Below are 16,536 nucleotides of genomic sequence, written 5' to 3'. Positions count from 1 at the left end.
AGGTGCCTACATTATCCATTAGTGTACTGTTCCAAGACCCCATCAACTGCCGCATCAGACGTGAATATTGTCAAGGCGTTTGGTGCATCCTTTTGTTGATGGACCAGCAATGTTGCCTTCACTAGAATGTCTTTGGTCTGCTGGAATGCTACTGTTGTCTCCTTTGTCCATTTGAGTTATTTGGCATCACTGGATATGAGGTCGAAGAGAGGTTTCATAATATGAGCTGCAGAGGGTAGAAAGTGGTGATAGAAATTGACCATCCCCACAAATTCCTGGAGTCCTTTGATAGTATCAGACCATGCAAATTTGAGGATGGTTCCACCTTGTTAGGCAATGGAACAACACCCCGGCTACTGATCTGATAACTCAAGAACTCGATAGAGAACTGCCCGAATTTGCACTTGACAGGGTTCACAGTTAGCCCGAACTCCTGTAGGTGATGGCAGAGTAAACACAGATGGTGCAGGTGCTCTTTGTGGGAGTAGCTGGCGACAAGTATGTCATTCAAGTATACGAAAAGAAAGTTCATGCCACGCTCCACTGTGTGCATTAGTCACTGGAATGTTTATGCAGTATGTTTGAGCCCAAAAAGCCTTCTCAAAAATTTGAAGAGGCCGAAGGGTGGTGGTCTTAGGCACATCCTCCAGGTTTACAGGTATCAAGTCAAATTTAGAAAATATCCTAGCATTAGCTATAAAGTCCTGTATATGGGGCACAGGGTAGCAGTCTGCAGTGGTTGCATCGTTGAGACGCCTGCAATCCCCACAAGGTCTCCAGCCTCCCGTGGGTGGCTTTGGACACCATCTGTAGCAGGGAAGCCCACGTGCTATCAGACCTGTGTATGATTCCAAATTCCTCCATTTTATGGAACTCTTGTTTTGCAAGCTGCAACTTGTCAGTCTTGGGCATATAGAAGAGGTCCTTGGGTGACAATGTTTGGGTGTGGCAGTGGAGAAATGGGGAGTGGCAATGTCTGGAAACTCCGCAAGAAGTTTGGAGAATTCATTGTTCAAGTACGCCATGGCGTCGAGGTGTGGGGCAGGTAGTTTGGCTTTTCCAAGGTGGAGAGTCTGGAACGTTGTGGTGTTCACCAACCAGTGAGTGTGCTCTGAGGAAGTCAGCACCCAGCAATGGCTGGAACACAGCAGCAAGAATGAACTTCCATATGAACTTATTAGCACCGAATTTCAGGGGTATAGTCCATGTGTCATACATATGAATTGAACTGATATTCACCGCATGGGTGTCAAAGCCCGAAGGATTAAGGACACTAACTCCGTACCCATTGTGCTGAGAGAGTTCATACCAGATGTAGAATAGGCTGCTATGGTAGCCAGCCACTGTAGACTTTGTCACGGAGTCATGCTTGTCCGGGGGAACATGCGCCCTCATCACCAGTACTCGTGGAGCTTGGGCCTTTGGCTGTGACACAGCACTAATTTCTGAGGGCTTTGCACCTTGCTGTTTGGCACACCACAGAATGTTTGCACAGGCGGCCACTGTTCAAGTCCTCATTAGCCGACATGAGGCATATGTTCTAAAAACAACTGCTCGAACAGCAAGCAAGGCCTATGACCATCTGCCAGTGCCAACATGTTGTTCATTAACCCTGAAGGGACATGCCCCCCCCAGGCCATCAATATAAAGGAACCGTGCAGCTCGCTCACATCATGAGAGTCTATACATCCAGAAAAGGAGGACTTCTGGGGCTTCATACTTTTTTTTTTTTATTTTTTTATTTTTCACACCATAAATCACATTAGCCATGATGTACACTTTTTCTTTTTCACACATATACAGTGACTTTTTCTCCCCCCCCCCTCCCTCCTCCCAAGCCACCCCCCCACCCCCCCCCCCCTCATCCATTTTAGGTATACAATCTAGGTTGCATTAAACCCGTCAGACAATGTTGTCATTCAACAAAAATACACCAGAAATTCTACTGAGTCCATTCTTTTCTTTCCTTCTCCTTCCATCAACTTAGGTAATGTTTGTCCCCGGTAGGTTTTCACTATTGTATTTAATGTAAGGCTCCCATACTTGTTAGAATATTTCAATATTATTTCTTAAACTATATGTTATTTTTTCCAATGGAATACATTTATTCATTTCTATATACCATTGTTGTATTTTCAAATTATCTTCCAATTTCCAGGTTGACATAATACATTTTTTTGCTACGGCTAGGGCTATCTTAACAAATCTTTTTTTGTGCATCCTCCAAATCAATTCCAAATTCTTTGTTTTCATACTTGACGTGAACTGGACGACAGCCATGTCTTGGTCGCAGACGCTTAGCACATAATAGTACTTAGTGGCGTCCATTTCTATCTTGCGAATGTGGAACTGCACCTCAACCTGTCCCAACCAAACTTCAGTTTGAGTGGTCCAAAAGACGGGCAGTTTGAGCAAAACCGCTGCATTTTCCATGTTGGGTCAAAAATCCATTTGGGCCTGTCAGGGTCACCAATGTAGCAACTGTGTCACAGTATGAAATTAAGAACAAGAAAATGATCAGACATAGTTGAGTCGAAGTTCAGTAAAAGTCGTTTTCTCAAATAGTCACCTGCAGCTTTTAAAACCCCGCGCATTCTAAATGACATCATCGCATTGTGACGTCATTACATCACTCGGAAACTCCCGAGCCAGTTCGATTAAGCCTCTGGTGAGCCACTACAAATCCATAATTGTGTAACCTATGATGTATAAGATGCACTGAGCAATTAACCAAAGTTCTTTCAAAAGCATATGCTTCCATTTTGCCACTTCTGTCATTGTATGAAGACAAGAACTTTCACACCACATTCTTTGGTTGCTACCATTCTCATTGGACATAATTCAACAATATTTTTAAAAATAGGTAAAATGCAGACACACCTGGATAAATATCTACAAGAGCCTCCAAGTTAATTTTATAACATTTATTTCAATGATCTCAATAATTCATCTGTTGGTAAAATCTGCCTGCCATTGCTTTTACATCCAAGATTCCTCATTTCCAATCAGCACATCTGCATGGGTGAATATTTTGTTTGTTATATCAGTCGCTACTTGTCAAGGTGCAAAATGGTGATAATTGCATGTCAGCTTTGATTTGTTCCATAATATTTGCAAACAGCTGAGAACATAGGGATAATGAAAGAAGATGTAAGTGTTCCCGTATGTTCATTCATTCATTCCACCATATGATACACAGCTTTGTCAGAGACCCTAATGAACGATGCCCAGAGTTCAAATCCATTTAAAAAGAATAAACCCACATTGTTCTTGTATTTCTTTTGAAATAATTTCTTTAGAGCATGGACATTAACATGTTTATCATGTGACTTTTTCTCCAATCATGTAAATGCCCTTCTAAAGCTAAATATAGTTAAAGAGAGTTGCCATTATTACCTCAGCATTAATATAATTGATATAATTTGATGTAATTCTCCTTCCGCCTTTTTCATTCCTGAATATTTCACAACATCCCATCTGACATATGTTGTTGCAAAGATTTCCCAAAATGTTTCCACGTTAACTGCATACTTTTGCTAAAATTATAGCAATCACAATATTAAATAAGCTTTGTTAGTAAGGAATCAATCTTGTGATAATGCTAACAAGGTTGCCCTTGTGAGGGTCAAAAGCATCATTTTACAGTTCCAAGTAATTTAATAATAGTGCAACTCTGCTTTCATACTTTCACAATTTTAATTTTTCACAGAAGCCAATTTCCTTTTGTAGAGACGCAAAATAGTCTGATGGTTCTGAAATACTGAAGCGAACTCTTTAATCTTTTAAACCAGGATCTATTCCACCAATAGAGAGGTACAAGCACCAAGTAAGACCACCTTCAGAATAAATCAGATGGACAGAGGTGCTCTGACCAGTGCTCACCAGTCTGTGTCTCTGTGTTTCGGCTTACACAGTGATGAGGAAGGGATGGAGGAAGAAAACTAAATTTAGCGTGCTAAATTACAAATGTGGAGATCCAAACTAAAAAAGAAAATTTAAGAAGCACCCAGATGTGAAGGAACATCCATAGAGGGAGAAACAGATCGATGACTGTTCACCAGGACTAAACAAGTGAAGAAACAGGAATGTTATGCGTTGAAGAATGCTGAGATGGAGAGGTCAAAGACAATGCGTATGATTCAATAGCAAGTCCTAAGTGTTGTGACATATGTGGATGGACTATGAGGCGATGTCCCTCTTTGGACCAGTGCAGAAAGAACTAAGGTTATAGTTGGCCTAGGACGGGGAATTAAAGCGAAAGACAACTGGGATCTCAATGCCTGTGGATTGAACAAAATGTTCTGTTTTGTGGACTCAGGAGTAGCTCCAAAACACTTTTTTCAGAAAAGCTAGAGCATGTTGGACTTCTTTTAAGTAGCCTGCAAAATCATTTGGTGCTCAAAGTCTTGAATGTTCAATTTGGTCCTTGTATGCCTGTAATGGTATGGGTTGTAAGTACTCATTGGCTGGTAAAGGCTTGGGCTGGCCTACCCCCTGATGACACTCTCACTTGGACTCCTCCCCTGGGACCCAGGCCATAAAGGTTGGGCCACTTCTCCCTTCCCTGCACATCCTTAGCTTGGATCCAGACCAGCTCAAGTCTTCTGTACAATAAAGTCTATCATTCCCCTCAGCCTTTGTCCTTGTGATTATTGGGGAAACTGGTAGTGCCCAACAATGCCATAAACTAACTCAAAAAAAAGTTATGGTTTCCAAATAGGAACAAAAGCAGTATTACCTTGCATGCCTGTAGTGTAGTGGCAGAAACATCACTTGCGCAGTGGTACAGCTGATAGAACTGCTGCCTCACAGAACCAGAGACCTGGGTTCAATCCTCTCCTCATGAGCTGACTATGCAGCAATTGCATGTTCTCACTGGGTTTCCTCAAGGTGCTCCAGTTCTTTCCCACATCCCAAAGGTGTGCATGTTGGTTGACCACTGTAAATTGTGAATGGTGGGATCTGGGGGAGGTGAAGAGAATGCAGGGAAGAATAAAATAATGAGCTTAATGTAGAATTGTCACTCAACTAACATCATTACATTTCTTTGACTTCCATGGGTGCCAAAACTTGAATAAACACCTTTTTCACCAGGAATTAACATGGTCAAAACATCCTCAGGATTGTGCACTGACTGCCATTTGCAGGGGGTGACACAGTGTTACTTGGTTGTCTAGATAGGTGGGGTTTGATGCTTGAAATGCTGGTAATTTCCATGACCTAGTGTCTTGAAGACACTAGGTCATAGACCACTGTTGAAGAGTAGAAGTGTGCCTAACTTCCTTCATCCTACTTGAGGCAGGGAATTACTGTTTTCTGATTTTTTTTCCCAGGCTGCATCCTTGTTCACAGCTCCCTTTTCTTCTATTCATCCACTGGCTGCTCCTTGCAATATGTCACAGTTATTTACCATTTTGGTGTTGAGGTATGAATAAATTATGGTAGGGTTTGGAGGAATTGCTAATTGCTAATACCCTTTTTTCTGTCTCCCAAGCTCCCATTCCTTGCTCTTGATCTCTTACCAACCCCACATTTTCCAGTCTCTCTCTTTTCCTGAACCCCAGTTCCCCATCCTTCTTTTCCCTTTCCCCTGCCCCCTCCCTCCTATTTTCCTAATTATATCTTGCTCACTGCTTATTCTCGTCAGTAGGAACTGGGTAGTGGACAGGGTTGAACCAAACTGTAAATATAGAGAAATAACTGTGATTAAAATGAATGTGCTTTAAGTATATACTGGCATCTAATTTTAAGAAGTAACATTTAGAATGGCCTGATGTTCATCTGAATGCACTATTACCCATCGACCACATTCAGTATCCATTCCCTTCATCATCAGCGCAATTTGCTGCAGTATCGTCAGTCGACAAAGTGCAGTGCCTCAATTTGCCAAAGCATTCGCACATCTGAATTGCCTTCCCTTACCGCTATCGTCCTCCTCTTCCTTAATCCTCCCCTGTAACAAACATCCCTCTGCTCTTCCAGCATCTGACCTTTGTTTTACCTCTTGTACCAGCATTCCTGTGCTGTGTCAGTAAAAGTTTGTTGCCTCACTGCTGACATTTTTCCAAACCTTGATGAAGGGCTCAAGCCCAAAGTGTCAGTTATGTATTTTTACTTTTGCTATAGAAAGGACACTGTTTGACCTGCTGAGTCTCTCCAGCATTGTGTGTTTTTAATTCAACCACCGCGTCTGCAGATTTTTGTGCTTTTTTCTTTACCTCACAAAAGGCCTGCTGTTGCTTATAACAAGATAAACTTTGTAACTTACTCCTGCACTATGTAGTTCATGTGCCTAGTCAAATATGATGAGAAATTAGTGATTAAAGTCATTGTTGAGCTTGAGTTGCAATTCCTCTTGAAGAGTTAAGTGGCCTACACAACTGTGTAAAAAAACTGACATATTTTGAACAGATATTCGTTTCTTTTCATTCTTAATACATGAAGAATTACAGTGCTGTTATAAATAAATCATTGCTCCAGAAATAACTGTCAATCCTGTATCACCAGGATACTTCCTCATGAATTTTTAAACTATCAGGATCTGCTTGAAAATCGAGTCTATCTTTCCAACTGTCATATTTGAGCTTGCATTGAGGGATAAGACTTCCTGTTTATTCTTTTCATCACCTTGAAACAAAATTTCATTAAAAATAGTCATAACTTTGCAATAAAATACATAGAAAATGTCTCTCCTTTAAATTAAGGCTGATTGCTTCTGGCCTCATTGCAGAAAATATTTGTGGTTTTATATCAAGGTAGGATGGGGGCCAGCATTGCAGTTACAATCTCTGGGACAAAAATGTGAATACAGCCCAGACTGCTGAGATTAAAGCCTTGTGCCTCTACAGTTATAAGGATCCAAAATAAAATTATAGAGAATTTCACCGCTGAAATAACTAATACAAAATTGTACTAAATTAGCAGCTGGCCTCATAAAATATACATATGCAAGGATCATGCAATTCACAATTAATCCTCTGAACCCAGAGCTGTGGATTTCAGTATGTTATTTCTAACCTTATGGAAATATTTAATTTTTCTATATTTATATATCTCTGTCAAATGGTTAACACAGGAAGGATAGGCTGGCTGCAGGGAGGTCCCTCTTTCTTTTTGTCTTTCTTACAAACAGGGCCAGTTGACCTGGCCAATGTCCCTCTGAAGGGAAGCAATGAGCCAAGATTTCCAGTATCTATTGAGCATTTGGTGTCACTTACTGAGGATTTTATTTTTAAAATGAGCTGTATTCACTGTGTTTGTTGGAGACCCATCATGCTTTCCTATATCACAACAAAAAAGTTGTACTTCAGCTTAAGAATTGATATAAAAAACAGTTTGCTCAAACATGCAAGGCAGGTAAACACACAGTACAGTAATATTTGTATGCTGCCCTCTGCTTTAAACATTAATTCCTTTATGGTTAATTGAACTACATTTCTGAACTATCTTTAAATTACGCTTTTATTGCAAATAACAGAGTTTAAATTTCTGGCTTGTGGAGAACTGGCTAACACTTCGATCCATGGCTCAAGAAAATACTCAATCCATATGTCCTCCAAGCCACTGATAAAAATCTAATATTCAATTTATCCTTAAAATGATAAGAAAAGCAGGACAGTTTTATCTATTTTGATCACCAGACTGAAAATTTATTCCGCAAAGAAAATAACATCAAATTCATAACCTTAGCTCAATGTAAAGTGTTTGATGTTACAGCAATAAACTACAGCTCTGTCATATGTTTTCAATTCTATTCTTCAATATGCATCTTGTGAATTTTAATCCTGGTTTGTGATCTATGCTGTCGTTGAGGTATTGTGCTTTGGTTCCAATCACCGAAGCTTTTTCTATGGTTCTTTGACAGCACAACAGAAAGAGAAATGGAGATTTGTCTAGAAATTGGACTTCACTATTAAACCCTAATACAAAGTTGACTTTCACTAAAAGGAATTAGATAATTGGAATATCCTCACTTTAAAAAATATCATTATTGCCATTTTCTACAATAATGCAAATCTGTGTGATTAATCAGGCAACAGCTATGTTATTCAAAACAAGACAACTAAAGTGCTTTCTCCACGATAACCACAGGCAGTAGATAGTAGCAGCGTTGTGCTGCGGATCGAGGCATCTGTAAACAAGCTATCCTCAGTGCTGCTGGCAATGAAATTTCCAATATGTGGAAATTGCTTTGTTGCGGGATATAACAATAAAGTCCCAAAAGGGACATTTTAAATCAGACATAATTCACGACTTTCAACATGATGTACTCCTTGTTTTATTGTGAGTTAATAATGAAGGTCATAAGTCGTGACCTTTTGATCTAGTTTCTGTTGGCAAGTAATTATAGGGAACTAGACACATTGATGATGCCATCTTGTGTGTGAAATATGAGGAGGAAATGACATTTAGGTAACTGTGAATCAGGACAGGAAGTGTCCTGTCCAATTGCCTTATGGGTGAGACATCAACAGTCCATTTACATTATTTCCTTGCAGTTTGATTGGAAGAAACCAGCATAATTTCAGGGCCAATAGGTGTAGCTCATTTATGGGGTTAAACTCCTTAAGATTTCACTGTCGCCTCGCATCAGTGGAAGAATGGCATGTACAAAAAGAGGAAGATGCACATTGTGCTTGTCATAAACGATCTTACAGTTAAATAGAAACATAAATGTAAGGATTCATTGAAGTTAATGAATATTCAAAATGCTGTAACTTTTTTTAAAATAATAAGTACATGTTTACACATTAGTCTCAAATAAGAATCAAATTTAACTGCAAATGACCTGAAATTGTTTATGTATGTTGTCTTCTGTGTTTACATTTTTGTCCTCAAAAATATTTTGTTTCAGTAACAGAACACTGACTTAATTGTAGCCCTGTGTTCTCTTTTCACTTATGACCTATCGAGTAAATCATGTGAATACATTTATGGGTTGCCTCCAATTATCATTCTGTGCCCACTGATATCAGTCTCTGAAGGGAGGGTGTAACTGACAGATTTGACTCTGAAACATACAGTTACATCAGTGTAGGCGAGCAATGCTATAGAAATGGCCCATTTTCTTTACAGGCCTCCTGTGTTCGGCTGATAATAATGAAATTCAAGACAAGTATCTTGTGAGTCTCAGTGCTTGTAATTTTAATGCAGGTTAGTTACACTCCTCTGCCACTGTGAACTGCAACATACCAGATTCCTGCTGTTTCTTGCACCCTAATCATTTAATCTGTTTTTCTGCAGGGGCATTCCATCTTTCAATTGTGATCATTGTAAAGTAAAATCTTTTTATTATGTGTAAATTCTCCCAATGTTGGTGAGGGCAAGAGACAGTACTGAGATGGACAATGAACTGAGACCAAGTAGTTCACCATGGTTCATTTGGATAGCATACCAACACCACCAAAATGGATAATTACATTACTCATCATTAATTCATTTATTATTTTTGGGAACTAGCTGAGCATAGACTGTTCACTGAATTTTCAATTTACAACCAAATAATTACTTTTTTTGTGCTTTGGTATTTCTGAGATTGACATTCAAATTTTAAATTTCAATGTAGAGATATAGCACAGGAACAAGTCCTTTTGGCCCACGAGCCTGTGCCACCCAATTACTCTCAATTAACGTACAACCCCTGATAAGTTTTTTGAACTGTGAGAGGAAACCAGAACACCCGAGGAAAACCCATGCAGGCACAGGGAGAACATACAATCTCCTTACAGACAACATGGGATTCCAACCCCGGTTCCAATTGCTGGCACTGTAACAGTGTTGCATTAACTGCTATGCTAATGGTGCTACCCCTTTATTCAGATAAAGTACAAAAGACCAACCAAAGTATGCTCCCTGATTGCAATGCTCAGACTCATTTGCAGAGATCAGCCATGTCCCCTTTGTAATGAAATAATGTTTCTGATCCTTATTAGGGCAAAATGGATTTTGAAAATAATGGGAAAATTTGCTTTCTCTGAAAGGTCAACCATGTGATGTCCCATACCATATTACCAACCATGGTATGTTGGAACATGAAGGCATCTAACTTAACAAGACCATCGTGGTAAGTTCCTCATCCTGCTCCTTTGATGAGCAGTTACTTCTCATTAGAGACTAGAATTTGTCCCACACATACTTATACATACTTAAAATAAAATTAAATTAATACAACAAATATAAATGTACCTACATTACACTAAAATTGGCCACATTCACCACATCAGCTGACAGCTCATTCCACATTCCCACCACTCTCTGAGTGAAGAACTTTCCCCTAATGTTCCCCTAAACCTTTCCCCTTTCAGCTTAAAACTCTCATATTTATATCCCCCAAGTAAACTTTTTCCACTTAGAATGTGGGACATATAGTTCATGATCAAGAGTCCATAGAACATTAGGGGAAAGTTCTTCACTCAGAGAGTGGTGGGAGTGTGGAATGAGCTGCCATCTGATGTGATGAATGCGAGCATGCTCTTGGTTTTAAAAATAAATTGGATCAGTACATGGATGGGAGAGGTCTGGAGGGTTATTGAACAAGAACAGGTCAGTGGGACTAGCAAGATGATAGTTGGCACAAACTAGAGAGGCCAAATGGCCTGTTTTCTGTGTTGTAGTGTTCTATTTATGTTGGGTGCATTCCACATTCAACAGCTTGATGTTTGGCTTTTTGGAATGAGGAAATTTCTTCCTATATCATGAAGATTCTCCATGATTTGGCCATGTTTTGAATAGCAAGCATTTTTCTTGGCCCATCACTCTTACTTCTGGCTATGGTTCTTTTGGCATATTTCCATGCAACCACAGGCAATTCAATATGTATCCATTTTCAAAATGTTAACATTCAAACACATGCTTCACAAGAAAGACTAGTAATTAGCATTTATTTTATCCAGGGTATCACATTGTATTTTGCTCAATGTGGTGTAATTTCCTGTACAAGGATGTGAACAAACCTAAATTGGTTGCAAGCTTAACTGAGTAATTGTGTTCACACATTCACCATGCTGTTGTGTGGTTGTTGAAAATACAAGGTGACACACTGCCAGCTGAATCTCTGACAAGACAGATGCAGCATTAGGTGGACATCATCCAACAAGCTCAATCTAGCTCACTCAAACTTATGCAAGCAGTTTGTACAATGCAATCCTTGGCTTCTGAAGCCATTAATTCTACTATCCCATGGGAAATAGCAAATCTTTTGGAATTAAAATTTAACAAGAATTTTTTATATATGTATGTATGTATAGAGATAGAGAGAGAGAGAAAGAAAGAGAAAGAGTTCATACATTATTGATTCTATTTCATTTTCTTCAGCAACCTTACTTCATTCCCTGACTCCAATTTTCCATTCATTGTTCATTCAAATAATTCCACCATGCTACCAGTCATTGACATTAATGTCCTGCACGCTTTAGAAATAACACCATTCAGAATTCAAGCTGCAGTTTCCTTTGGTTTGGATCAAAGTCTCGTGTGGAAAGTCCATATTGGCTCAGAAATTCCTGTCTTCCATTGCTCAATTTAATAATAATGCCTGGGATAGAATGAAGACTCTGTCAACTAGCTTTAATATCACCAAGTACAGGAGAAGAGAATCAGCCAGTTTTTGATCCTTGATGTGGACATGGGTGAAATATAGTCTGGGCTGATGTATAATGCACCATATCATTGTGCAGCCTACTAGAAATAACTGTCCACATTAATGAACTGAGATGTCTTTCTTTGGTCTACAAAGTCACAGGTACCAATTTTGTGCCATCCTATCAATTTAGCCAATAATCTCTTCAAATTCCTTTTTTTTTTTAAAAATACATTACCAAAACCATCATGTCATCAAGATTTCAGTTACCAGGCGATGCTAGCTGCACTCTTTATTGACTTGGCTCTTTACTGAGGGACACAATTATATACTCCATATTCAGGAGAAGTTAACAGCACTGATCTAAGCTAACATACACCATTTAAATAGGGGGTCTCGTGGTAGGCCCAGATTATGGAAGCCATTCATGGGTCATCTCATCCTGCTGGAAGTTATGGCTAGAAATGACACAGAAGCCCTTGGTTAATGAGATGGAAAGTAGGAGTGGTGTCCTCTGCTTGCAGGAGCTAGGATGATCACCAGGCATGCTAAAGCAACAGATGTTGATGTCATTGTGAGAAATGCAAACTTGAAGGCATAGATGCAGTGCAGGAAAAATAGATTCAATAAAATGAACAAACAGAGCCAAGGTTAATCAATATTCACCTTGCTGCACCACTAGCTTCAGCCAGAATTCAGCTCATCATATCCTTCTTATTCCCTACCAAGAATCATCATCAATCAAAGCTTGGGCCTCATTTTCTCCAGGATATATATATATTTAATTGCTGCTGCTCTGAGCTTTATGCACACATCTTACACTTTAAACATTCTGCCAACTACTTTACAATGGCAGGTGTTACCCAAACACATTGCAAGATATTCACTCAGACATTCTCTTTTGCAAGATAACATAAACGCTGCTCACAGCAATAACTGGGAGAGGAACTGCCCTGCGGAAAAGCATTACAGCCACCGGAGGAGCCATGTTGGTCAATGTTGAAGTGGCTCTCACAGAATGTGCAACCAATAGCAGGGCCGAGACCACTGAAAATGGCAAAATGAAGAGTGAAGGAAAATTATGACTTTGTGCTATTTACATCAATTGTCTGATTTTCATTTACATTTCATTGGATGGCACAGCATAAAAAACGTGGCAAGCTCTATGACTGAAGGTATAAAATTCCATCATGTATATTTGCTTTAGTATTTTGTGGTGCTAAAAGTCAAATTGTTGGATTGATGGAGTTGGTATTGCACCACTCACAACACACTTTTTAGTTGCATTTTTAAAAGACATCCTCTGAAATGTTCAATGTTTATTTCTCAGTGCTTTCCGTCTCATGAAAACAGCTGTCAGTTCTGTGTCTGCAGGTTATGTTGAAGGAGATTTTGGTCGATGATGAACAAACAAGCTTTGCTGGAAGCAATCACAGACTCAGTTTAGGTCTGTCCCAAATGTCATCTCAAGCACAGATTAGCTTCCTGTTGCGTGCTCAAACCAGAATCCAGAGTGATTTCATAATGTTAACCACAATGGTTTGTACATATACACAGAATCTGAGCGTTGTAACCTCAGAATCTTTATTTGAACTGAAGCATATGTTCATATAATCAATGCAGATTTTGCTGTGTAAGGATGAGATCTATTTGAAATGATTCTTCTGCAAAAGAAAGTAAGCATGGTTAGAACTGAGTGGTTAAATATGTTAACCGAGTATTTTTCAGGCTTCTGAGCATTAACCAGGAAGAGCAGTTAAACATTGTGCATTGCTTTATATCTGTTTTAAAGGCATTGTTGCTATTCTTTACCTCCACTTTTATTGAGACAGGCATTCCAAGATTTACTTTTCTGATTCAATAATAAACTGACAAAGTAATAAACACTAAGTAACAGAAATCCAAATAGAAGTAATCTCCCATTGTGTTAGCAGAGGATCTATTTAACTCTCAGGTAAATTGCTATCCCTGGCTTGGAGAACCTATAGATTGTGGGCAGATTGAAGAACTGATAGTAGTCACAGGAGCAGAGACAAAAGAATAATTCCAAAATTATGACAGGGTTAGTTTCCTATAATTTGCATACCTTAATAGGGTTGTTGGTTGGCTACACCAAGAACTCCAGATACCTAAACCAAAGTTCAGTCAACAGGGACAGGTTATCGGTTGAGTCTTGATCTTGCTGCTACCTCACTTTAAGCAGGATGTGATGAACAAACCCTACTTTCTTTCATTAATAGTAATGAGACAACCATCGACCCTGATCTCTTCCTCGTCTGTTACTCTTCAGATTTCAACAGCATACATCGCAGGACTGACAAAACTGAAAGGTGAGATGAGGCAGTCACATCACATCAAAGCAGTTCATCAGGATATCCTCATCTGAATCTTCCTGGATGTAATTACATTTGAATGAACATTTGGCCCATCCAAAGGCCAGTTTTTTTGCAATGGTTTTCTATTTATGTGAAAAATTCTTAAGGTGATGAGATCAATTAAACTTATTTAATGATCTCATGAAGAAAGGAGGGATAATAATTGCTGGTAATTGTTGGCATTAACCAGATTTGTGGGTCATGAATTTTCAGCATATTATGAGAATATTCTTGAGAATTATGCAATGTGTAATTAATTCCTCAAAATTTTATCATTCTCAATATGTTAGCCAGGATACTTAACTTCCAATGAATGTTTGTGAATTACTATTGTATCAAAATCATGAGGAATGAATTGAATGCTTCTCATTGATCTTAAAAATGATTTCTTTCAGAATCAGAATCTGTTGTCATGAATGTGCCATGAAATTTATTGTTTTGCGGCAATGTTATAGGGCAAATATTGCTATAAAATTAAATTTAAAATGAATAAAGTGAGGTTTTGTCTGTGGTTCATTGTCTATTCAGGAATCTGATGGCAGAGGAGAAGAAGCTGTCCTTGTGCCGCTGGGTGTTTGTCTTCAGGCTCCTGTTCCTTCCTCTTGATGGTATCACTGTGAAGAGAGCATGGTCTGAGTGGTAAGGGTTCTTGAGGATAGAGGTTGCTTTCTTAAGATACCTCCTCATGTATATACTCACCATAGTGAAGAGCAGTCCCCACGATGGTGCTGACAGAGTTAACACCTCTCTGTAGTTTTTTTTCTTGTCCTGTGCATTGGCACCTCTATACCAGGCAGTGATGCAACCAGTCAGAATGCTGTGGAAATTTGCAAGTGTCTTTGGTGAAAATCCAAATCTCCTCGAACTACTTACAAAGTATAGCTGGTGAATCATCTTCATGATTGCATAGACATGGAAGCCCCTGTACAGATCCTCAGAGATTCTGACATCCAGGAACTTGAATCTCTTAACCCTTTCCACTGCTGACCCCCAATGAGGACTGGTATGTGTTCTCCTGATTTCTCCCTCCTGAAGTCCCTAACCACCTCTTTGGTTTTGCTAACATTGAATACAAGGTGGTTGTTGTGGCACTACTCAACTTTTCCTCATTGCCATCTGTAATATCTTCCTGCTGTATGCTTCCTCATTGCCATCTGTGATTCAGCCGACGACCGGGATGTCATCGGCAAATTTGTAGACAACATTGGAATTGTGCCTGGCCACATAGTCATGGGTGTATAGTGAATAGTGGACTAAGCACGCATCCATGAGGTGAGCAGTGTTTGTTGTCAGTGAGGAGAAGACGTTGTTTCTGATTCATACTGACCAATGAGGAAGTCAATGTCTAATTGAAGAGGTGCGGTGCAGAGTCCCAGGTTTTGGAGCTTGTTGACCAGCACTGAGGGTATGATGGTATTGAAAGCTGAGCTGTAGTCGATGAAGAGTAGTCTGATACATATTTTGCTCTTATCTAGATGATCCAGAGCTGAGTGAAGAGCCAGTGATATTGTATCCGCTTTTTTAAAAATATTTTATTTAAATGTTTTACATAGATGTATTGATCTTAATTAATATAGTAATATAGATTTCAAAATAAACAAATTAAAGTTATAAACATGATGATTTTCACCCAACTCCCAACCTCCCTCCTCAAAATATATACTATAACTCTATAGTATATAAAAAGAAAAGAAGAAAGAAAGAAAGAGAAAGTGTTTGGATTGCAAAGAGAGGTGTCATCCAGTACATATCTCCAGATTCTTCATAATAATTCAGAGGCACTTGGGGGGCATCCAAGGCACTCTAGTATTTGCCAAAGCCCTTTCCTGCTCACGGTGTCGAAGGCTTTGGTGAGGTCAACAAAGGTGATGTAGAGTCCTTTGTTTTGTTCTCTGCACTTTTCTTGGAGCTGTCTGAGGGCAAAGACCATGTCAGTAGTTCCTCTGTTTGTGCGAAAGCCGCACTGTGATTCTGGGAGAATATTCTCGGCGACACTAGGTATTATTCTATTTAGGAGAATCCTAGCGAAGATTTTGCCTGCAATGGAGAGCAGCGTGATTCCCCTGTAGTTTGAGCAGTCTGATTTCTCGCCTTTGTTTTTGTACAGGGTGATGATGTTGGCATCACGAAGATCCTGAGGCAGTTTTCCTTGGTCCCAACAAAGCTTGAAAAACTCATGCAGTTTGACATGCAGAGTTTTGCCGCCAGCCTTCTAGACCTCTGGGGGGATTCCATCCATACCTGCTGCTTTGCCACTTTTCAGTTGTTCAATTGCCTTATATGTCTCATCCCGGGTGAGGACCTCATCCGGGCACCTACCCTCAGTGGAAAAAGCATTTCTACATTTAGTCTGTCTATCACCCTCATAATTTTGAATGCCTCTATTAAACCTCCTCTCCTGCACTCCAGGAAATAAAGTCCTAACTTGTTTAACCTTTCCCTGTAAATCAATTCCTGAAGTCCAGGCAACATCCTGGTAAATCCTCTCTGTACTCTTTCAATCTTATTGATATCTTTCCTGTGATTAAGTGACCAAAACAGTGCACAATACTCCAAATTTGCCCTCACCAATGTCTTATACAA

General features: G+C 39.4%; 1 long non-coding RNA gene across 1 annotated transcript; it reads left to right on the top strand.

The window, feature by feature from the left end:
- The first annotated feature begins 8,368 nt into the window (after positions 1-8,368).
- Positions 8,369-14,590, top strand: LOC138753430 (uncharacterized). Its single transcript, XR_011351170.1, has 4 exons — positions 8,369-8,675; positions 9,981-10,063; positions 13,819-13,908; positions 14,482-14,590. It is a non-coding gene; the product is annotated as an uncharacterized lncRNA (long non-coding RNA).
- The last annotated feature ends 1,946 nt before the right edge of the window (positions 14,591-16,536 follow it).

The sequence above is a fragment of the Narcine bancroftii genome, chromosome 1, assembly GCF_036971445.1.
Source record: "Narcine bancroftii isolate sNarBan1 chromosome 1, sNarBan1.hap1, whole genome shotgun sequence".
Lineage (NCBI taxonomy): Eukaryota > Metazoa > Chordata > Chondrichthyes > Torpediniformes > Narcinidae > Narcine > Narcine bancroftii.
This window is presented reverse-complemented; position numbering and strand designations above follow the sequence as displayed.